Source organism: Sciurus carolinensis, chromosome 10, assembly GCF_902686445.1.
Source record: "Sciurus carolinensis chromosome 10, mSciCar1.2, whole genome shotgun sequence".
Taxonomy (NCBI): domain Eukaryota; kingdom Metazoa; phylum Chordata; class Mammalia; order Rodentia; family Sciuridae; genus Sciurus; species Sciurus carolinensis.
Window position 1 is genome coordinate 9,063,917 of NC_062222.1, and position 25,696 is coordinate 9,089,612.

At 38.3% G+C, this 25,696-nt stretch overlaps 1 pseudogene; it reads right to left on the minus strand.

The window, feature by feature from the left end:
• Positions 1 to 11,402: 11,402 nt before the first annotated feature.
• LOC124994847 (elongation factor 1-alpha 1-like) lies at positions 11,403 to 19,885 on the minus strand (annotated as a pseudogene).
• Between the last annotated feature and the right edge of the window lie 5,811 nt (positions 19,886 to 25,696).

Here is a 25,696-nt window from a genome sequence, read left to right on the forward strand (position 1 = left end):
TATTTTATATTTTTTTTGAGAAAGGGTCTTGCTAAGTTGCTTAGGACCTTACTGTATTGCTGAGGTTGGCTTTGAACTTACAACCCTCCTGCCTCAGCCGCTGGAGCTGCTGGGATTATAGGCATGCACCTCCATGCCTGGTTCTTTGCGTAATTTTTGAAGAAAGACATCTTAGAGGAATATTTAAATTTGTTGGTTATGCAATGATACAAATAACACTGACTTTATTGTACAGTTTCCTTTATATAAACATGAACATATGAACATACATATTAATAAATGATTTGAACAAATGATTTCCTTAATTAGTTACCATTGGGTGTTTAATTTTATTAAAATATTGGTACTGTCAATATATTAAAAATTGAAAAAATACTGTTAGTGTCATTAATTCATTCTCATTTTGGAAATGATTCAATCTGTTGTATTTAAGAGTAGCTTGAATATCTCCTGTAGTCCCTGTAATTCACAAGTTTAGAATCTGGGGCCTAGCAAGAATGATTGAGGCCTACTCTAGATCAACAAAGTGTCTTGTTCTTGTCCACCCAATGTACACTTTCATATTCAGGAATGGCTGGAGCTGAGGAAGCAAGGTATTAGGAGTTGAGAAGGTTTGAACAAACTTCAGCATGGCAGATTTCCTAACAGCTGTGATGTTTGTGAAGGAAATTCTGTTGGGAGCCCCAGACATGGAATTCAAAGGCACTCACAGATCCCATTTAAAAAGCAATCTAAATACAAATAATTTTCTCTGGAGAATACAGCATGGAAGAGAAATTCTCTCTTGCCTGAAATTCTCTATAGTTCCATGACACATATTTCATTCTTGAGGGAAATTTGATTTATTGACTTAGGTACCTTGATATTATGTTATTCTTTTAGCAGATTGCACTCATTCCCAAGACAATTTCTAAATAAAAGATCATTAGGAACCTGTTAATTAATTACCCCTCAAATTAAAGAACTTCATTATCCCTAATTTATGTTCATTTGCCCTACATTCCCATTTTCATTTTTAACAGAAACACCAAAAATGAAAACTTAAAGAAGTAGTTCTTCAATTTTTGATTAACCTTCAAATCAAGGAATGCTGAATTTGTGATGTATGTTTAAATGGTACATCTTTCTTTGGTTCAAATAGACAACTTTATCCACTATTAGAATCTATTTTCTTCTTGTCTTTTATGAGTTTGATAATCCATTCTTTGTTCCATTTATTTCAAAAGTATTGTTGATCTAGCATTTTTTCAATTACCCATAAATCATTTCCCACTCAAATACACTGATGCAAATGTATGTCTTACCTATCACATTTGCTAATATATATATATATATATATATATATATATATATGTGTGTGTGTGTGTGTGTGTGTGTGTAAAATCATTACAAATTTGTTTGTTAATCACCCTTCAAACTAAATTTCTTAATTTATGTTCATTTGACCTACATTCTCAGTTTGTACAGAAACATGGAAAACTGAAGTTTATATATGTGTGTGTGTTTGTGTGTGTGTATATATGTATTTATATATATATAAAGAACACACATGTACATAAAGGCTTTTCTTATTTTCATCTTTGTAATAGCAGACAAAATATATCATTCATTTCTTTCATTTCTTTTTCCTTTTGGGTACAGGGGATTGAACTTGGGGGCACTCAACCACTGAGCCACATCCCCAGCCCTTTTTTGTATTTTATTTAGAGACAGGATATGAGTTGCCTAGTGCCTCGTGGTTGCTGAGGCTGCCTTTAAACTTGTGATTATCCTGCTCAGCCTCTGGAGTCACTGGGATTACAGGCCTGTGCCACAGCGCGCAGCATTGCTGGATGAAATTATCTAAAGTATGTTCATTTCTTTCTTTGACAAACACTTGCTGAGCAACTAATATCTGACACAGGTATACATATGGAGTATTTATTTACATATTCATTTTCATGTTATTAATTTGAGGAGGGTCACAAATTAAAAATACGGCAGGGTGAAATAAAAGAATAGATGTAGACAATATCATATGTAACGTGTTCTGTGTTCTCATTGGTCCTCGGAACTCATTTTCAACCATCTTTCCGGCTCACTTCAGACACGCTGACCTTGTCCCTTGATCTCTCCAAATATCAAATCTCCTGATCAGAGAGGCCTTCTCAGAGGATTCTGTAACAGAATCCACCTTTTCCTTCACCCTGACTTGTCTTCAGACACATGTGCCATTTGACATTATTTAATACATTTATGCATAAAACTTATACTGGTGTGGTGAGTTAGTGTAGCATTTCTGTAAAATAGAGCAATCCTGAAAATACGCATCCCCCTTTCCTGAAGCAGTGGTGTACTTTTAAATGACCGAAACCAGTCATCGACCACTTGGTTGATGACATAGAGGATTAAGTACAAAGATAGTTTCTTCAACATCACTTTGTAACAGAAGGTTTAAAAAGACAAATGCACCCAATTGGAAATTCAGTGTACTGTGGGGCAGCGTGAGATCAGACATGCTTCATACCTGAAATGGTGACCCCAAAGAATCTTCCTAATCAGTTAACTGTTATATCATTGTGAAAAGGAAAGCTGTAGAATTTCATAGAGAGCGCTAGTTGTAATATATTAGGTTAAAATATGTAAAACAATCATTTCTGTATGACAAAAATGATCTTGCAATGACAATTTTATATAGTTTACTTAATATGCAGATAAGGAGAGAACGCAGGAAGATACCCCCAAAACACTACTAGGGTTACCTCTTCAGGAAGAATATGCAGCATTTTCATAAATTCAGGGTCTTTTCAAAATCTTAAAGTGGGCATATAATTATTATGTCAAGCCAAAATTTTATCTTAAGAGAAGATTTTGAAAAATGTGTGACATTGGGCTTCATTTAAGAGGCTGGCATTCAAGATGCCTGTTAAGAAGTTCAATTATTTCCTCCTAAATATTTTCCATGCCATTAGAATATGCAACAAATAGAGAAATGACAGTGGTTTTGCTATAGCTTCCTGAGCTGTGTGGAGATAATAATAAGTCTTATGGCATAACTGAATTTCACAAGTTCATCTTTCAAAACAAAAGAATCGGTATTTAAATGTTAAGCGTTAACACATAAGTTAATGTGGTGGCTCACACCTGTAATCCCAGTGAGGTGAGACACTGCGGTAGATGACATATTAGAGGCCAGGCTAAGCAACTTACAAGACAAGAAGAGGAAGAAGAAGTAGAAGAAGAAAAGGAGAGGAGAAGGAAGAGAGGGAAAGAGAAAAGAAAAGAAAGAAAAGATTAAAAGTAGTGGGGAGGATCTGGGGATGTAGCTTAGTGATAAAGACCCTTGGATTCAATCCCTCTTCGTATATATATATACACACACACACACATATAAGCACACACATAAAAGAATATTTTAGGGGAAAATATAAAAAATTGACTTAGTTACCGTTCAGATTTTAGTCACAGTGTTACATGATCTTTCAACCTAAAGGAATCTTAGAAATACTATGTCCAACAGCCTGATTTATTATGCACCACCAATTATATACATAATGAATTATAAGTAATGATAAATGAATGTTTAATTATTAATAATAGTTACTATGTGTGTAATAATTAATCCCTTCCATACATTTTAATCTACTGCCGATTCTGAGCCAGGGGTTGGGCTAAGGAGACCAGAAGATTCAAAGGTTAACAAAACAAATAAGTTCTAGTATTTTTTGAACCAAAATACACTAAGCAGATTAATAAAAGGTAATTATTAGTGTATATATAACAAGAATTACAAAGAAAATGAGTGGTGGTGGTTCTTTAAGGACATGGTTTTAAGAGAACTAATTTGGAGATCTGGATTCAAAAAGCAATTTTTCAATATCATCTGTCACTTAGTAGCAAAGTCAGGATTGCAATCCCAGTTTCTTGACTCAAATTGATTTATACTTAAATTTTTATTTCTATTTGATTTGTGATACTAAAACTCACAGTAGATAATAGTGGTTGGACATCTGATGTTCTATACTATCCATTCAACTCAAGTCAATATTAGAGCAAAAAGATTCAGAAAGAGAAAATTGGAATTCTAGTTTGCCTTCTTTGTGAATAAACAGAGGTTTTGGAAGTCTTCGCAGTGCTCAGTGCAGTGTAGCTGAGATGTTTCAGCCCCGTGACTACAAAGAGTTGATGACATATTTTTCAAATTAAAATCTTTTTTGGTAATCTTAATACATTTAGTCTCTCTTTCAATTTAGGTTACTTTTTTTCTCTTTTATATATCATGGCCCTCAATTTCAGAAATTCCCTTGATATAAAGTTCAAAATGCCAAAGCATTTGGTGCCATTATCTTGAAACCAGGAATTCATGACTTTCATTTGGGTTTTCTACAGCCATTTTCTTTTCTCTTTTTAACAATAGAGCAACAAAGAAATTATGAAAGGAAAGATTATGAAAGGGATATTTCCAGTGTCACGCACTTCTTTGTTGCTCTTCTTGAACAATGCCCTTCTCTGTCCTCCTTTGCCTTCTCTTTCCTTAGTCCAATTAGATCAGAGGCAATTCAATAGGATGTCTTGAAGCCAGGCAGGTCAAGTTTAAAAAAGTCATTTCCTTCTTAAATTAGCTGTGTACCCCATACGGTTTGTATTTTCACCATAAATTCTCAAGGATGATCTTCCATCATGCCCATCATGACCATTAACACACTAGGTACAGAGTAATTGAGAGAGAGAAATCAGAAAGTTAACAAAAGATTGGATGAAGTACAAAAATCCATTTCATCTTATCAGGAAAAATAGGACCCTCAGGAAATTTGAAGCTATGCACCAAGGCAATGTTGTCTATATTTGTAGCAAACCTCCTTATTTTCTCAAAGGGCAGATCAGTCATTTTAATTTTTTTCAAAGGAGAGGAGAAATGCAGACTGGAGAATAAGTTTTGGGACATGAATAACAGTACGAAAATAAAGTCATACATATTTAAGATGACTTATATTCGTAATGTTTGTTCATATACATTGTATATAACACTAATACAAGACTGATTTTTTTTCCTCAGGAGTCCTACTCTCTCAGAGTGGGATTATTACTTCATTAAATTATTTGAAGTTTGTCAAATTCCATATAGAATCGCAACATAACCAAAAGTAGTATCTCAGTTCTGGGGAGAAGTGAAGGGTAACGTTGCTATGATTCATTCTTAGAAGTGGGTAATGCCCTGAGATGCATCATGCATATGTCTATTAGAGAGGTGGAATTACTCCACAGAGAATAAAGAACATTTGAAGAGGATTGGAATGCCTGCCAAACTTTATAGGTTGGTGGCTAGAGTTCAGATTTGGTGGATTTCCATTATCGACTTTATTTTTCTGGGACTTACAACAGTTCTGCCAATAAATCCAGCAAGGAAAAAAAAATCTCTAAGAAACTTTAGAAAAGGTAAGCTTTTAAGTAAATTGAGATAAATTGAATTTAAAGTGAGATTCCCAAAGAGAGACAAACACGTATGGGTATTCTGTTTGGGTATGAATGAATAGGCCAGACTAAAACCAGTTCCAAGACTAAAGAGACAGAGGACTCCAACTCGGCTGCGGCAGCTTTCTTGTTGGTTTACTAGCAGATCCACAAGCAGAGTAAGGGATGTAGTCGAGAAAATAGCTAGCATGAATTGGCAGTGCTTCCCCAAACTCTTAGCAGTGGTTCACTGAAGTTTAATGATCAGTGCAACCTAACTAGGGTGAGTTTCCTTCCAGACCAGAGAATTCAGAGCCAAACAGGCCAGGGAACAGAGGAAATGGGTGTGAAAACTTCCATCTTCTTCTATTCTTTCAGTACTAGCGATTGAACCCTCAGGAGTTTAACCACAGAGCCACATCCCCATCCCTTTTCTAAATATTTTTATTTTAAGGCAGGATCTCACTAAGTTGCTGATGTTGGCTTTGAACTTACAACCCTCCTGCCTTAGCCTCCCAAACTGCTGGGATTACAGGCCAGTGCCACTGTGCCCAGCGAAACTTCCATCTCTAACATAGCACTCTTCAACACACTAGCCTTCAACCACACGTCACATGTGGCCAATTCAATTCAAATAGATTAATATTAGTAAAATTAAACATTCAGTTCCTCAGTTTCACTAACTGAATTTCAAATGCTTTGTGATTTCCGGAGGCTGGTAAGCTACCATCTGAATAGCACAGACAGAACATCACCAGCATCACAGAAAGTCACTTTGGACACTTCTGCTCTAATGTAGAAGGTGCTCCTTGTTAATCTATGAGAGCTTGTTTCTGTGTGCTGTTTCTTATTTGGTCATTAGGTCTTCATTTCCCACCATGAATAATCATCAAAATCTAATACCAATGAATATATCAAACTTATGAGTATTATTTAAAATGTTTGCAGGTAGGGCATACTTATTTTTCCTTTGTAAATAGAGAGAAAAGTGATTCTTCTAATGAGCCAGAATCATGAACATAGGAGAATGGTAAAATTAAGAGCCAGCACAGGGATGAGGGAGCCTAATCACACTTATTCAAGAAATTTCTGAGTATTCCATGAATCCACACAGATTGGCACAGGTGATTTATCTTACCTGAGTTGACTCAATTTCCAATACATGTCTTAGGGGTATTTCATTTTGATGGTTATTTGTCTTCCCACTAAACAAATAACAAATTCTCTCTACCAGAATAGAACTCTACATTTTAAAGAACGTTTGAATTACATGTTTAAATGAGACAGTATAAAGAAAAGCAGCACAAGGGACATTAAATATGCAGATTGTGATAGGGTAATGATGACCCCTCCAAGGATGTTCACATGATGATCAATGGATCCTGTGACTGCGCTATAAAACATGACAAAAGGGACTTTGGTTGGTGTAAGTAACACCACACACCTAAAGCAATGCTTTATCCTGGATTGTGTGGATGTACCGGACTAATCAAATCCTTCAAGCAGAGACACTTCTCTAGCTGTACACACCATAGAAAAGGCTGAGAGGGGAAGATGAGGATTCAGGTGCTCCAAGTGTTAGGATGTTATTGATGGATTTGGTTGAAGATGAAGAAATGAAACCATGATCCAAAAATTGAGGGTGACGTCTAAAGCTGAAAAGACCTCACCATCATCCAGCGAGGACATAGGAACCTAAGCCAAACAGGCATATGAAACTTCACTCTGTCAACACCCTAAACAAGCCAGGAAGTGGATTCTGTCATAGAGCCTCCTGACGGCAGTCCAAGCTCAATGTTAGCTTGGTGAGACCAGAAGCAGTGCACCGAGACACATGGATTTCTGGTCTACTGAATTGAGGAATAATATGTGGATGGTTATTCTAAGCTGCAAATTTTGTAATAATTTCATAGGGTAGCAAAAGAAATCTAATACGTATGTAAGTGTGAAGTCCACCATCTTATTTCTCTTGAATGCTCTCAAGTATGACAATCTGCCAACTTTACCATGAAGAAGGTCAGGGGACAGTATAGGACCGAGCTGTTCCCAGCCAGCCATCTACTTATTTGCAAATCCTTCCATAACTACTTCGTGTTTCCACTGAACTTGAAGGAGTTGATACTTCTATTTCATTTCTTATCCAAACACAGTCTTCCTCATGAATACTGGTGAGCATGAAGAATTTCCTAATATTTTACAGGGGAGAACTTTCCCTCTATACCTGTGAGAGGGCACTCAGTTCCCTCCACATGGGCCGCCTGCCAGTCGGGAGAGAGCCGCTCTGTCGACTCCCCTTCTTCGCTGACCTTCATCACATACCACTTCCTCCCTGGTACCAGGACCCCTGCTCTTTGTCTTTGCACCAACCTCTCCACCTCTCCTCCTTTCTAGCTCAGAGTTGTTCATCTGTCTCATTTGTTGTTCCTGGACTAGCACATTGTGAGTGACAGTGAAGGACAAGACCCTGCAAAGCTGAGAATTTCCCTCTGGGATGCTCGTTTGTCCTTGTTCTCCATGGCTTTTTCTCTCTACTCCTTCTTGAATGTGACTTTAACTCCTAACCGTTCCTCTCCACACTCTTGATAAGTTTCAGCTTGCTCCCGAATTGACTGTCAATCTGCAAGTGCAATTCCCCTGCTCCTGTGTCTTGCTTAATTCCCTCTTGCTAAAACTCTGAAAAAACATTCTGCCCCTCCCCCAAGTTAAAATATCACTCTGGAGTTTCTAATGCCTGGAATTAATTTCGTCAGAGTTCTAACACAATGGGCCCCAAGCAGGTCCCAGAAATCTCTAATGCCTAATGACTTGGATAAATCCTGGGACTGGAAGTGAAAGACAGGAGGAGCAGGCGTGAGATGAGGCTCTGTGCAGCAGTGTCTGACCAAGTCCACAGGGTCCATGCTCGTAGGATTGCCTTGGTGGTGGCTGTGGCTGGTGGCTGGTGGCTGGTCCTCCCACGGACCTTGATGGGTGGGAGGTAACGAGAAGCTGAAGTGGTGTTCTGTGTCTGCCTTAGGTTCCTGCTGGGGGAATGTCTTATTAAAGTCTGATCTTTATGGGCCTTTTTGTTTGTTTGTTTTACCAGGAATTGAATCCAGGAGCACTTAATCCAGGAACCACATTCCCAACCATTTTTAAAAAATATTTTATTTTGAGATAGCATCCCACTAAGTTCATTAGGGCCTTGCTAAGTTGTTGAGGCTGGTCTTGAACCTGCCATTCCTCTGCCTCAGCCTCCTGAACCACTGGGATTACAGGCGTGTGTCTTGGTGCCTGACTTCTGTTGGTCTCTGCCTAGAAAGTAGGATTTTTATGGTGTGATTGCTTTCTTTATCTCCACTCATGTGCTGTTTTATTTCTGGCTTTTTCCTTCTTTTTTCTTTCTTTTTTTTAGGTTCTTAAAAGTTGCCTATGGGAAATGACACAGCTTTTTGCTTGCATAACAAATTGAATTGGAATAAGGCTTAGTGAGATCTATCTGATATTTCACTTCAGTTATCTGAACAATTTTAACAATGCAGGATGCGTGCTGAATAATTGGATTAGAAATGGCAATTAATTAAAAAATCATAGACCAAACTGCGAGGGTATCTAAGAGCCCATTTCAATCTAGTGGCCAGGTATAGATTCAACATTTATATGATGGTTTCCATACAGCGTCCTCTACATTGAATTCTGTCCTTGCTTTTGACATGACAATGTCATCTCCTATTCAGTTATCTCTGGGTGGATGCAAACTCGTCATTCAAATTGGGGTGTTTTTATGAACAAAAGGAGGCATTAGTCATAATTCATCTGAACCAACAGACGTAACTCAGACGACCCTGGGGACACCAGAATAGATGGTCATCTGACTGTCCAATCATCAGAATCCTGATCCAAACCCTGTCTGACCAGTTTAATCAGCAGAAACTCCAAGACTGATTTTAACAAGTGCCAATGTAATGTCATTAACTTCAAGTAACAAAATTAATTGCTTATTATTATGGGATAAGCAGCAGGGAGACTAACCAAAGTGCAGGTATCAAGTCTTTCATTGTAGGAAGTGGTGGAAGGGCTGACCAACTGGTCTTCGGTGGCACTCCAGGGAAGAGTGGAAGGCTTTACAGGTCAAGAGTTATGTTAAGTGAATGAAACGCAAAATGGGAAAGTTCTGGTGGACTTTGTGTATTTCTAGTAGGAAAAGTTATATATGGATAATACTTGAGCACATCTGATAACCACAAACTAATTTTAAACTGACAATTTATATCATGTGAGTACAAATAAATACAGTCTTAGCTTTCATAAAAGGCTACAGATGGAGGTAAGTGTTGGCCACTTTGCTCATCAGTGCATGCCTGGAATAACTGGTTCCATAAAAATACTGAAATAGTTGGGACAGAGGTTCTCATTTCTCCCTTGCTTTCTACTTTCTCCTTTTCTACTTTTTTTTTTTTTTTTTGTCATCTACCTCCCTAGTCACATAAACTAACTAGGCAGAAAAAACACAAGTATTACAAGACAGTTTTTAGAAAATAAAAGTCTGATACTTACTGGAACGTCAAGCACCAGACATGATGGGCAAACCCCTCCCCTGAGTTTCAGAGGAAGTCAAAACCTGCCACCTAAGCCACACCCCCACATGGGGACCACTACCCATGCCTAGAGAACCCTGACCCTGTTCCAGTTTGGTTTTTCAGGCATCCCCTGAGGCACATTAACTTAGTAAAGCCTTTGACCTTCATTAATGATGGAGGTAAATTATTTTCTTGACAGTCCTGTTTTAAAACATGATGCTAAGACATCAGTCTGTGTCTGCGGTTAAACTGCCACCGTGACAGTCATCCTGAGGCTGGGGAAGAAACTCTGACACTCATCTTCAGATGAGAACATCTGTTGAAAAACGCAGAGTTGATTTGTTTTTTATTCTACAGATTAAAAACAAGAGAAACATCATAGAGATAAACCCTCAATTGTAAGGCTGATTGAATATAGAAATCTGTTTGGCAAAACAGAAAACTTCCCTTTTCTGGGAATGTTGAAGAGTGAGGTTGAATAATTTTAAAAAATATTACTGAATTACTACATTAGGAATGAGACAGGCTCTTAATAGCCATCGACAGACTAATTTCTCCTATTATGTTCCTATCACGTGATGAACGCAGGACTTTTTTTAAATAAGGACTTACTCTTTCCTTTGAGAATCTTTACACAATTTTTCATTAATTGAGGAGTTATTATTAAACGTTTGCATGTATATAACTCTGGGGAGGATGTTTCAACCCAGGACGTTGTTCTCATATACTGCTAAAGAATTTTAAAAAGAGACACAAAACTCAACTATGTTCATTCTCAGGAAATGATATATGAATAAACATTACTTGAGGCACAGGAAGACAGGTGACATCTGATTCAGTGAAGTATTTGTCTCTCTCCTTGTTTTCGAAGAGATGACAAAAGAGCTTTATAATGTTAAAAATTATCTAGACATATTTTCCCCAGGGAACAACAGTATTGGAACCCACTCTAATTCTCCGCTCTGGAATAAATATTTGCTCTTTTTGTCAAGCCAGGTGGTTGGGTACTTCCCCTGTGGACTATTAACTTAATAAGAACAAATTACTGTAGATAAAACACCATGATTATTTCATTTAAGATTCCATACATATGCCTTTAATCAATCCCCATTCAATAGGAAATACTTATTTGCTTTTCTCATTAAACTCCTGTTTTAATGGGTCTCAAAATTCTGACACAGATTTTTGGTCAAGTTGTTTCCATTAAAAAGTATTGATTTTAAAAACCAATAACTTAAAAAAGTGTCACACACACACAAAACAAATGGTCCACAAAACATTCTCCTTTCCTTCTGAAGGTATCACCATGCATTGTGATCATTAACCAGTCTTTTACTATTAAACTTAAATGGCCAAATGAAACGAACCGTTCTGAGATGCTTCCTCCACTACTGATTAAGACAGGTGTTTGGCCTAACATTCATTTAGTCTTCTGAGCTTCTGGGCAGACTTGGTGACCTTGCCAGCCCCAGCAGCCTTCTTGTCCACTGCTTTGATGACACCCACAGCAACTGTCTGCCTCATATTGATACTGCTGTTTCCTGGTGATGAGTTCTGTTTCTTCTAATGTTGAAGTTTGAACATTAGAGAAGCAGCCAAGGCAAGCATATTAAGCAGGTTTTATTTAAAGGTAATAATGCAGACTTCTCCTGGGAGGGAGAATGGGCCATGGCTGATGTTCTAGAGTCCCAAGAAGGGAGTACACTGTACATCTTCTAAAGATTAGAGTCACTTCCCCACCCCACCCCCCACTGTTCCTTCCTACTTACCTGACTAGGCCCAGGAGTTGCTGGTGACATAGTAAAAAAGATGAGCAGCAGATGGCAGGGGAAGGGCCACAGGGAGGATTCTGGCAGGTAGGGACCGGGGGGCATTAATTAGCAACTCTCTGCCTGTAGTCCTCCATAAGGACAGGTAGATTTGGTAATCAATGGGCTCCAGAGGTCTTTGACATTCCATTCTCTCAGGGGTAGTCTCCAACTTCCAGATGCAGATGGCTTTCATGGCCTCCATTTCCTTCATTTGACCAGATCCCCTATTTCTACACTAACTGCCTATCCCCATTTCTGGCTTCAGTATCAGGATCAGCAAAAGGAGGATAGTTGGAGAAGCTCTCAGCACACATGGGCTTTCCTGGAACCATACCAACAATGGCAGCATCACCAGATTTTAAGAATTTAGGACCAGCTTCCAGTTTCTTACCAGAATAGTGATCCATCTTTTCTTTCAGCTCAGCAAACTTGCAAGCAATGTGAGCTGTGTGACAATCCAGTACAGGGGCATAGCTAGCACTGATCTGGCCTGGATGGTTCAGGATAATCACCTGAGCCGTGGAATCAGCTTCTTCCATTGTGGGTCGTTTTTGCTGTCACCAGCAACATTTCCACAACGGACATCTTTGACAGACACGTTCTTGACATTGAAGCCCACATTTTCTCCAGGAAGAGCTTCACTCATGAGCCTCAGGATGCATTTCAACTGACTTTACTTCAGTTGTGACATTGACTGGAGCAAAGGTGACCACCATGCCAGGCTTAAGAACTCCAGTCTTCACTTGGCCCACAGGGACACTACCAACACCACCAATTTTGTAGACTTCCTGAGGGGCAGACACAAAGGCTAGTCAGTAGGACAAGTTGGTGGCAGGATGCAACCTGAAGCTTCAAGCAGTGTGGTTCCACTGGCACTGCCATCTTTACGGGGGACTTTCCATCCCTTGAACCAAGGCACATTAGCACTTGGCTCCAATACGTTGTCACCATTCCAAAAAGAAAATACGTTTTAAATTCTTATTTTCCCTGCATTCACCATTCCCATTCTATTTTGATAAGAGTTTAAAAGAATATGTGTGGTTTGGAATCATGCTCTCTTTTGCATGTGGACCAGGTTAATTTCGCAGCCACCATGTCTGTCCTTTGCACATATTCTTTTCCTCACCAGGAGTGCCCGTTCTGGTCTTGCTTTGTCTTTTCTATTGCACTTCATTTTCCACCCCTGAAGTTTTCTTAGACAGTGTCCCTGACCTTTTAAGTCATAGAATTTATGCTCTTTTTTGCCCCTTTAGTGTCCTATGTTGTGCTTGTAAGTTAGTTCTAGAACTTCATGTTCTCTTTGTATGTGTCACATTATTTCTTCTACTATTTATAGGTTTGCTTCTTTCGTTTTCCCAGGGCCTATACCTTTTATTTAAATGCATTCCACCATTGGGAAAAGTACCTGCCTTGCCTATGTGAGTACTCTGTAAGTGCTTCAAGACTAATGTATGCATTTTTTGATGCTCACTCTAATTTTTAAGTGGAAAAAAATGTAGGGACTTGACCATGATGGATACATCAAGTTCCAGATATCAGCAGGAGAGGTTGGTTGAATGAATCTCAGCTTGTTTAGGTCCCAGACTTAACTGGAATCCAGTAGGTGGATTCATTTTGACTGAACTGGGAAGTGGCAGGGTATAGGAGCCAGACTCGAATTATACATTTGTATGATGAATGAACACACCGGGTGGGTCAGGTATTTGAGAGTTTCTTGAGGAGACTCTCCTCCCCCTGGAGAGCATTCAGTTCATGCCACACATGTGTTCTTTCTGTCTAAGCTGCTGAGTGAGTCTGTGATACTGGAACAGCCTATCTTTAGCTGAAGCAATGTGTTACCTCCTCAGTTCTAGATTATTAGGATTGTAGGAGACACCAAAGATTGAAAAATATCTTTATGAGAAGGGAAGATAAATAAAAAGGGAAGAAAAAGGAAGAGAGACATGATATATATGTAACAATTTTAAATTGAAAAAATGAAAAAAAATTGTTGAACCCTGATTTCTACCTAACACTAACTGATTTCTTCACAAATAGAACTGTACAGTTTTGAACATAAATTTTTACTACTACTCATTTTCACTCGTAGTGCTTTGTGATAGTGAAGTTTCCTAATTTCTAAATAAAAGAATTTATACTCTCTGGATAGTAAAAATTTTCATTTGGAAAATAGAAATTAGAATCTATGCAGCATCTCCTCAGGTTCAGCTACTGTGTTGCCCAGGTTCTATAATATTGCATCACTTAAGAGAAGAGAACTGCTTCGTATTACTTACACTCTCCCTGGAGAATCTAGTTTGCAGCATTTAACTTAGTAGGTCTGTTTTTAACAGTCCCTTATAATCTAATATGAATTTAAGTACTCTCTCAAATAATGATACTGTTATGTATAAAAACATGAAAACAGTCCTTCTTGCTTTCTTTGTCAAATAAGGTGAGAAAATCACACAACTTTTTCTACAAATATTAGCTTTAATTATTCATGTTCTATAGAATGTTATTAGAGCAAAGATTCCAGTTTTCCACAAAATGTGAAGAGTCTGTATACCATTCTCTCCTCTTGACAATTGTCACTTGCCATTAGACAACACAGCCACCTTTCCATTCCGGCACTCATGGTTTTGGGGAAGAAAGGGACACTTCTGCAGCTGGATGTTAAAGCAGATGCCTTATTGCACTTTGTGTTGCTATAACAGAATACTTAAGACTGCGCAATTTCTAAGAAACAAGCATATATTTTGTTAGGATCTGGAGGTTGAGCAGATCGTAGTCAGGGGACTGGCATCTGGTAGTGGCTTGCTTGTTGTATCCTCAGAGGGCAAAAGGAGCTGGCTTGCTGTCACCACCCCGCACTCTAGTCAGAAGGAGCAAAACCACACTTGGGAGACTTTATGAAGCCACTGACCCACTTCCAAGGGCAGAGTCCTTCCAACTCTGGCTCATGGGGAGCGAGTTCCCAACACATGAATTTTCAAAGAGGACACTTCAAACCACAGAAGTGAATTTTCAAAATTTATCTCTATCTTTATCTTTTCATCTATCTGTTGATCTATCTATCTATCTATTAATTATCTATCTATCTATTATCTATCTATCATCTATCTATATAACTTGCTTTCTGGACATTAATAGCCAGGAACAACCTGATCTACCCAATTTTGGAGTTTTGGTTTTTCCATTCCAAGTCACGTTTTCTAGATATAGTTCTTTGTCATTGAGAAGTACAGGCTAGTTTGTAGTGGAATTAAATCATTAAACTCCCTGAGAACATGTAAATTTGAAATAACAATTTATATTTATTTTTAAAGATAACCATTGGTTGGTCATCTTCAGCAACTTAAGGAGACCCTCGGAAAGCAGTGAAGACCCTGTCTCAAAATAAAAAAATAAAAAAGGCTGTGGATGTAACTCAGTCATAAAGTGTCCCTGGGTTCAATCCCCAATACCAAAAATTAGAAAATAAATTAAAAAATAAAATTAGATAAAAAGAAAATAATTGTTGAAGTATTCTGCAAGACTTAAAAAGGGATCTACATGTTCAAGATAACTTTTTCCATAGTGATTTTCTCTTTGTTGTAGAGTTAATGCCATTTCTTGTTCTACTAGAAAAAAATCTCAATCCATATATTTATTTTTCATATGTAAGAATTCTGCAATGACATATTACTAAAGCAGGTTTCCTGACAGTGCAAAGAAAATGTGGTGTTTGATCATTACCAAGTGTGTTCTGAGGATCAATCTAGATTTAGGGCAATGCGGCAGCAGAAAAACAAATGTTCTTTTTATTACTCAACTTTATTAACAGAACTGTCCTACAGGTTTGTCTCTAAAACATTTGGATCTCTCTTTAATCAGCAAAACAAAATATCAATACTGTAGTCATTTGTCATAGAATTCAATATTGGATTGACTTTGAATCGTTACTTGCCAAAGGCTTAACTGAGTCATTTGATGTGTGGGTCTGTCACAGGTGTTAAGTACACATTTCTTTAGGCTCTGTACCAACCGAAAGCAGTGAGCAATGTGAAGGGACTATTGGATTTAATTTCCAGGAGAAAAACTTTAATCATCACACTGTTTAATACATATGCAAGTCAGATTAAAACTTGGGCCGTTCCCACGAAGAGGAAAGAGGAAGGAAAGCAATTCTATGCTTTACAATTATCTGCTAACTTTCAAAAGGTCTTTTTGAGTCAGGAGTTAGTATGCTCATTTACAAAGGAGTAAATTAAAACTCTGAAATATTTTAAGAATTTAAACACACATTATAATGGGCCATGATAGACAGAATGACTCCTCTAAGGTGGAGATGCTCAGAGCCCTGGAACCTGTGAGTATATTACACAGTAAAAGGGACCTTACAGATATAATTGAGGTCACAGAACTTTAAAGATGGAGATTAATCCAAAATTATGCTGGTGGGCACAATGGAGTGAACTCAAACAAAATCCGTTCTCTGGCTGGAAACAAGAGAGATGTAACAGATGGAGAAGACACGTTGAATGTCACCAAATCATGGCACTCTTATGTGCTTATCAATGGAACTCCATATACTTTCTCGTATACTATAACTGCTAGGTACCATAATTTTGCCTTTCTAAAATTTAGATGATTTAATTGAAAAGGGAGCACCTTATTTAAAACTTTATGATCGGTAGTGTTAACTAAATTTTCAGATGAAATAAATACAAATATTTATTTAAAGTGTTTCTGTTCTTGCTTTTGCAAAAAATCATTAAAATAAACAACTTTTTAAAAAAATCTAGCCATGATTTTGCAATAATTTACCTAAGAATAATACTATTCATTAATAAGAGTTTTATATATGTATGCATATATACACACACATGCATACACACATGTACGTATGTGTGCATAGAAGGAGGGAGAGTTCAAAGAAACAAAGTTGATTTGCTCACAAAGTAGCACCTTTGTCAGGCCCCCATGCTCTGAATCCTCACAGGGTGACACAAAAAATAAGCCTATTTCATCTCGACACACACTTGGTTTATATTACAGGAGAGTAACCTCAAAATTTCAAAATTAAGTGCTTACACAGGGGTGGCTGGACCACCTGTCCCTGTTTCCCTCTGGGACAGACTTATCCCTCTATTAAATGAACATGTCTTCTCCAGGGAACAGAGGACAATGTCCTCTTTTTCATTTATTGGGATAAAAATAATATGCAGCAAAGACTACTGGGAAGACCCATTCCAAACCTGTAATTTACCAGGCTCTTGCCATTTAAACATTTTATTGGTTAAAAAGTGGGGACCATATGGAATCATGAAATATTCACAGGAATTATATTGCGACATACAGTTATCTTGAAAATTAGTGAGCATACCCAGTTATTGTATGCTGACCTCACTAATCAGATCACCACCTCTATTTACACCCCTGCAACATTTTTCACTCTGATGGGAGTACTTTTCCAAACCTCAGTGTTTATTATTTGCTTTAGATTTTTAGCAGGCCAGTTTTTTACAACCCCACCAGGATGTAATGTGGGTTTTCACTACTGTTAGATTTAGAGAAAGGCTTCAAAACTAGGTCATTGGACATTTTGAGGTCCCTCCTGCATTCATGATTCAAATCTGCCCTCCTCCCAGAAGCAGTGTGGTCTCTTCCCGAAATGGTATTTACTCCAGGATAAATATGGGCATGGATGAGAGTGGACTAAGAGATGGTCAGGAATTCTGGAAGTGATTTCAAGAATCTCCCAACTGGTTAATTCCTGTTTTATTGTTATTGTCTGACTGTGCAAGTCTAGGGACAAAGAGGTACAATGATAAACAGAATCATCTCCAGCATTTTTGAGATCTCATACTTTCACATCTCTGAAAATCTCCCTTCTATCCCAAACCTAAAAGAAATTAGGACATTTAATCCACTTGTGTCTGTTAGAGCTATATGGAGAGACAAATTACATATATGTATATGTATGTGCATCCATGTGTATAAACACACATGCACATATAGGGGTTATGTGTATATACATGTACATATATTTACAGACACACATAAAATATATACACACATACGTGTGTGTGTGTGTGTATTTTATGTAGAGAAAAATTTATTTCACAGAATTGGATTGCATAACCATGGAGACTTGAAGACTGGAAACTGGCAGGAGCTGAGGACAGTCTTAGGCAAAACTTCTTCTTCCTCATGGAAATCTTAGTTGTGTTCTTAAGACTTTTTTCAATTGATTAGATGAGGCTCACCCTCATTGCAAAGAGGATCTCCTTTATTGAAGTCCACCAATTGCAAAACCCAACATGGCAACACACAGATTAATGTTTGATTGAATAATTGGGTAGTTGCCTAGCCCAGCTGACAGCTGAAAGTATTAATCATACCATGGCTTGGGATCTGGTTAGAAGGCCCAGTTGATAGACGACTCCCTTGATGTCTAAATTCCCGATACTGTGATGTTGTACAGCATTTTTGCTGAGATTGCATAGTCTGTACCATTAGAGTGACAGGAGCAGGTGACCCTGCATGTTCTTTCCCTTTCTATTAAGCTCCCACACTTAGGTTCCCAGATATCACCCCCCAAAAATACCATATCTGCCAAATAAGAAGCTAATACTAGCAGATATTACTTCACTAAGAAGTAAAAGTTCATTATTCATTATGAACCATACATTATTTAATATAATTAAAATCCTTTTTAAAATTTTTATTGACATGTTCTAATTACACATAACGGTGTGACTGACTGTGCTATATTCGCACATGCACACAGCATAAATCAGTCTATTTCATTTTCCTGTACTTCCATTTTCTCTTCCTTCTTCTCCTCCTGCCCAAACCCCTTTCCCTACTCTACTGGTCTCACTTCTATTTTACCAAGTTCCCTTTCATTTTTTCTCGCTAACTTCTGCGTATGAGAGAGAGCCTTCAACCTTGACTATCTGATCTTGGCTTCTCTCAGAGAGCTTGATAGGAAACCAGACCTTCAGAAATGCAGTTCAGCCTGTATGGCACGTGGGGAGAAATGCACATATACCTAATATTTATGGGGTATAGTGAAGATGACTGAAAATTGGGAGACTAACCCTTACAATATCACTATGCTATATTTTAGACAACAGTATTATAGTTTTTAAAAAACGCAACTTTTCATCATTGACAGACAACATAGTATTTAAAATGGAAAGATCAGACTCTTAGGAGTTCTTAAAAGCTTTGAACCCAGAACTTACTATTAGAGATGACATAATATTGTTTGAGAATAAATTATTTCATATTATTTCTAGATTCATATATATAAAACACAAGAGAAGGTAATTTTATTAGCACATACTACATTTTACTTAATATTATGAATCATAGTATTTGTTCCAGACAAGAGTTTATGTAGCTCTAATTAAAGTTCTATTTTATATATACTTATAGCCTTCAGCCACGTCTTTGTACTGTTAATTTTAATAATTCAAGTATAATCTCTCCTTTATCACAGTCTTTTATTCTTTTAATATCATTAAATCTTATAAGTTGTCATCTTGCCAAAATTTTAGTAACTTTATCATTTTATAATTTTATGGGAAACTTGGTTATTGCCTGTAAAATTTAGCATCTCTCATAAATAGTCCACAGCATGGCTAAAATGTAATATTTTAAAAGAGATGCAGTTAGACTAGGAAGCTTGCTGTTTGCAACAATCCGATGAAATCAAATAATTTATAAAGACATTTTAGTTGATCAAACAATCAAACTTTAGAAACCTAAAAAGTAAAAACTTTCTCATGGGAAAAAGTATATCCAAGGATAATACAAACAAATTAAAATTTAAATATCAATTACCTTGTAATAAATATTTCTATTGTAAAAAGTCTTAAACACTGCTTTAACCACTCCCCAAATGAGGTTATTTTTAAAAAGTGGATGCAATTATTTTTAATTTTTTTTAATGTTGATGGGCTCCAGCATACTGAACCACATTCCCTAGTGCTACTTAATGTAGTAAAATGATTTCAGAAAAACAAACAAACCTGAAACCATCAGCTGCGGTGATGGAATGTCCTTGGCTGGTACCCTTGCACTCTTCTTTGAGCTCTGAGAATCCTCTGTCATGGAACGAATGACAGGAACCTACACTTGGGTTTTGAAAGCTATGTGAGTGACAGCGAATATTTCCCTGCCTCTTTTCTTGTGATTGCTAACCCTGTTCTAGGAGACAGCACTTGGTGGATGTAATAGACTCTCTGTCCTATCATCAGGATGTGTTTTAGGTGTCTGGAATTATTAAGCCATTGACAAGTCTCTACCCCACCTTTGAGCCCCTAATTTGCAGACTGTTGATGGATAAAGTTCATTAAATGGGGCTGGGATGGTCCCAGCACAATGAGGAGATAGAAGAATCTAGGTCTACCAGACACACCTGGCTCCCCTCATGTTTTGTTCTGAATGGCTTCGCTTTTTGTATTCCAGATACCTCAAATAAGGGCCATTTTTGTAATGTAGATGGTTAACACTCTTTTCTCCCCCTAAAATCCTCAGACACGGCTAGTTATCACATTTTCCAGCAGTACTCCCTGAAGCAGAGATTCCTGTGTAAATAAGTGAAATACACAGGACATTCTTCTGGGAGGAAGCATAAGGGAGTATCAGTCACAGGACAGGAAAGTTGAAGGGAGAGTCGTGCATCAGTTAACACCTGTTGCACAACAACAAACAGACAAAAGCAAAGGTCATGCCACAGTCCATCAATCTAAAACGAAGGTCTTTTATTAGCCCATGATTTGGGGGGTTAACTGTTTTGGCTGGGCTCAGAGAAGAAGTTGTTTTGCTGGGTTTTATTCTAGTCTGATTGGACGAGGGTGGGCTAGTCTTGTGTCTTGGCTACTTGTCTGGCCCATGTGTCTAGAGCAAAGTAGTCCAACTTTATTAAGTGGGCAGTGTTTGTAAGGTCCTCTAGAAGGACAGAAGAGGGCAAGTTTCTAAGCATAAGTGTATGATGTCTGCCAGTGCCCATGGATCACAGAAAGTCACATAGAAAGTCACACAGAAAGGTCATTATTGCAATAATCCACCACAACACGAAAAACACAAAAAGCAATGAAAAGTAGTTCCAACCTGAACTACAGAGAAATCTTGAAGTGTAGATTACAAAGCAGAGATGTGTGGTCTTTAGGCAAGGAAACAGGGCTCTTAGATTCCTTTGGTGGCTAAACATTGGCCCAGGGGCAGTCTGTCCCCTATGACCACTAAGATGAGTCCTCAGGTGCTGGTTCCTGGAAGAAAAAGTTCACATCAGATGCGGAGAGGAGATAAAGGAGCAGCAGACGCAAAGAGCAAAAAGGCATCTGCATGAATCTCAGTAAGCAGCTGCATTGTCTGCCACAGATCCCTTTACATTGGTCAGACTCAGTGATGTTTATCAGTTCAGGGACTGACATAAAGTCTTTAAGATGGTGATTTTCTGAAAGAAGCACACGAAAGCATAAAGAAGGATGAGCAAGGACAAGTCCCATAAATGACTCTTGCGTAACTCACGTTCAGCGTCTCTTCCCTCTCCAACCCAGTCTGGAGTGCCATTTCCTTAGCTATCCATTCTGCAGGTCTACATGTGTTGCTCCTGGCATGAACCAGACTTCCGTTTCTGAGGGGTCTGTGATCCTCAGTATCTTTCTTCAGTAAGGATGAGTTGTTGTGATTGCTCATTTAAACTGAACATGCTGATAGTGAGAGAGATGCCTGAAAGATGGACATATTCCTCCATTCTCCCATTACATAATTACAAACCGATCCCCTCGAGAGGATGTGTCAATTATCCCACCCAGAACAACTCCTCTCTTTGACTTTTGATTTCCTTAAGTTTCGAGGACCATATGACAAGGGGGCAGCTATAATTTTTCACTTACTACAATTTTTACAGTGTTTCCTATCAAAGTATCCTCCTTCTATAAACTCAGATCTCTAGATATAAAGGACCAGAAGGTGTGAAACTAGGAATCACAAATGCCTCTTGTCAGGCACTGGGAGTGGTGCTAAGCATGGTTACTCCTGTTTGCACTTCTTGGTGCCCAGATCCATTGTTCCACCTGGGGTTGACAAAGGTCCTGGCTGGTTGGTACAAGGTCCATGTTGCATCTTGAAGGGCAGAACCTGATTTGCACACAGGGATATCTACAAGCAGGTGCCTTAGCTGGTACCTTTCGACACTCTTAAGAGAATGAAGCTTCTGGTGATGCTATAAATGATGGTACCCATGAGCCCTTGGTAATATGCCCGTAATGTCTATCCTCTTGGTTTGAATTTAGTCTCTTTGTTCAGGTGACCTTATGCAGGATGAATCTTTCAGGAGATAAGAGAGTCTGTGTCCTTCAACATTGGTGAGGAAGACAGTGTGAGAAAACGCATTGTGGAGGTTCCTTATGAAGCCCAGGTTCTACCAAGACTTTGGCGGGAAGGTTTCTATAGCTGCCATTCTGCACTGGCTGATAATTACAGTAATCAAAATTCACCTCACCTCTGAATTAAATAATGCCACCTGTATTTCTGGCATCTTATTTTCTTGTTAGACCCTAGTGAGTCCAGTAGCATTATGATATTTCCTACAGTCATGTCAAGTCTAAAGAAAACAGTCACAATTGCTCTCTGATGAATTCTTTATCATCTTCAAAGGTAAAGTGCTCTCTGGCTCTGCAGGATTGTGAGCATCAGGGGAGGGGATTAGTGGTTTTGGATCACTCTGTCAGGTTCACTTTCATGTACCATGGGGATACCTTCTCAATGCTTTGACAGGGTAAATGCAATATCTCCACTTTATGTAATATAAACCATATGCTATGGTTTACATGTGAGGTGTCCCCCCGGAAACTCATGTGTGAGACAATGCAAGAATATTTGAAGGTGAGATAACTAGATTATGAGAATTGTAACCTAATCAGTGGATTTAGCCACTGATTTGGATTAACTGATGGTAACTCTAGGTAGGTAGGGTACAACTGGAGGAGGTAGATCACTGGGGTCTGCCTTGGGTTTCTGTTTTGTCTTAGGTGAGGATGGCTCGCTCTCTGCTTTCTGCTGTCATGTCCTGAGCTGCTTTCCTCTCCCACATCCTTTGGCCATGATTTTCTGCCTCACCTCAGGCACCAGAGCTATGGAGTCAGTCAATCATGGAAACTTGAACCAAAATAAACTTTTTTTTCTTCCTCTGTTTTCTTTTGTTCTCGCCAAGTCGTTTTGTCACAGTGATGAGAAAGCTGTCTAAAGCACTATCACCACAAGAGTTGGGGTGCCATCAGAGCAGCATGCTAAGTCTTATTCTAGATGCTGTCAGAGCATCAAAGCCTGAGTCTGTGGGAAGCCATTCCCAAACCAACCCTCTTGCGTATGCAGATTTCTGGTCTGTTTCTAGCAAGCCAGTTCCCTCAAGGTCTATCCCGGACATGATTCTGATAGGTGGCATGCAGACATGAGCGAGGGGAATTGAGATTGGGGGGCAGTGCTGTGGACTGGGCCTCCCGTGCTGACCCCCCACAGGCTTTCTTTTGAAGGGCAAATTGTCCATGGCTGCTTTGGTCCTCCTGACATAGGCCAATAGGTATAAGCTTCATTCCTCAGCAAGCAAACTGTACCTGCTGACAGGAAGAACACAAAAGTTACCCTAAAGAGAGTGGGGGCGGCTTTGCTGACCTTTACACAGACGAGACTTCAAGACTTAGGGAGACAGGATAATTAGGAGCAAAGCCCCCAATCAAATAATCTGTAAGAACAAATTTCAAATTCCAATTCCACTGGGTAACCCAGAATTGCTTTGGAGGGTACTGCTGAATAGGTTGAGGACTAGAAATTCATGGTAGGATTAAAATGGACTCTCATTCCTAGTGTCTTATTGAATGGAAGGTCATCTTTATAACAAGTGGGAATTTAAAATGCACTTGCTCATATAAATGGTATTTTAATTATTAAAAAAATTGATCTAGTGCTACAATTGCCTATTCATATGACAAATGCATAATCTATTTGAAACATTTTATATCCTATTGAAAACTGTAAAGTTTTGTACTAATACTCTTTAATAATTTTAATGCATGACAGATACTTCTGTGGGTTCAGTTACTTAACTGTAGTTTTTCAAAATTCTTTCAAAAGAAAATGTGTGTGAATGCCCAACAAATAGTTCACAAAAGAGTATGAACTTGACCCATCATTTTACACTCTCTTGCTGTCAACAGAGAATTTGTCCTGCCAGTGAATTTAAACTTGGTACAATATATTATGAATCTCTTTCATTAATAAAATCTATTTTTAATGATTTTGTAAGGTATCTTACATCTTGTTGATAAATATGTTTATGAAGACTTTAGGAAATTAAAAACTCAATTTGAGCATCCTAAAAACACTTATTTGGGTTTTGGTTCCCTATATGCAATGCTAATATTAACATGGGCAAATATAATAAGATAATTTGACTTGATTATGCTCATGTTGCCAACACAAGGAATATGCTCACTTTTGGAAAGACACAAAAGACAGGCCGTGACTGAGAAGTGTCAAGTGTCGCAGGAGAGACAGCACGGGTCTCAAGACGAAACATCAAGTTGTTCACATCATTTGACCTTTGCTCCATTGCAAAACAAATAATGATGCTGATATCACAGAATTGTGTAGAAGACTTAATGTGTGTGTCGACATGATGGACATGATATGATAACTCACAAGTAGGATAGAATCTTATGAAAGTTCTTGTTAAGCATTTAAGGTCTCTACATGCTACCTGAATGTTTAAGCCTATCATCCCCACGTGTGCGCATGCGCACGCGCACACACACACACACACACACACACACACACACACGTGCATATGTACACACACAAACCCTATTTTCGTTATAGTACTAACACTGAATAATGAAGCATATGGTCACTTTGGCCAAACTTTTAATCATGTTGAGATATTGAAAAGAAACAGGCCTCCATTTTTAAAATCTCATATTGAGATCTTTTTGACACTATTTCTCTCAAAGGAAGAAGAAAGAAAATGTGATGATCTGAGAACCGTGTGATCATATGTCTCAGTATTATCCAGGTTGCAGCAGTAAAGAAATCAGAGCTCTGTCATGGGTGGTCTGACATTTAACACACCTTTCTGGCCTCTGTGTTCTGTCTCTTTTGGGTATCTTGTAGCTTAGATGCATTTGTTTTCTCTTGCTATGTAAAAAATAAACCATAAACTAAGTGGCTTAATTAGCAAGAGTATTTATCAGCTCACAGTTCTGGAGTTCACAAGTCTAGGTGGAGTTGTACCAGGTTCTCTGGAAAGGGACCTACATGGAGTTTTCATATCCCACGTGTCCTTGGTCAAGCTGTATTCCCAGGGATGATCTGGGGCAGAAGCTGCTTACAAACTGATTCTGCTTTTTAGCACTTAACAACTTTTATTATGTTATTTTCCAGCACCTTGAGCCTCAAATACTGAGTTTTCTGTTTCCTTGCTTGCTGTCAGCCTGGCCAGTCTGAGTTCCTTGAAGTTGCACTCCTTGACACGTGGTCCCTCCAACTTCAAAACCAGCAACCAATCACCTTCCTCAGGTTGGATCTCTCGAATGCATCCTGCTCTCTGATTCCATATCATCACTTTTTCAATGGCATGGAATTCTGTGCAGTGAGCTTGTTCCCAAGAGATTTGCAGTTATGGTAGGTAGTCTATTATATCAGCGAAAAATAAAATAAATCTGTAGTCATGTAGTCTGGGATTTGCATCCTGCATGTATGAGAGTGGGTAAGTCTGGCTAAGTTTCTGTGGTTCATTCAGTCACAAAAGTGGAAAAATATTATCTTTCATCAATTCTAAGACTAATATTTATTTTGCCACTAAAAACAGCCCAAAAATAAAGAGAAAAAAAAATCATCAAACCATAGCATTCTATAAATTTT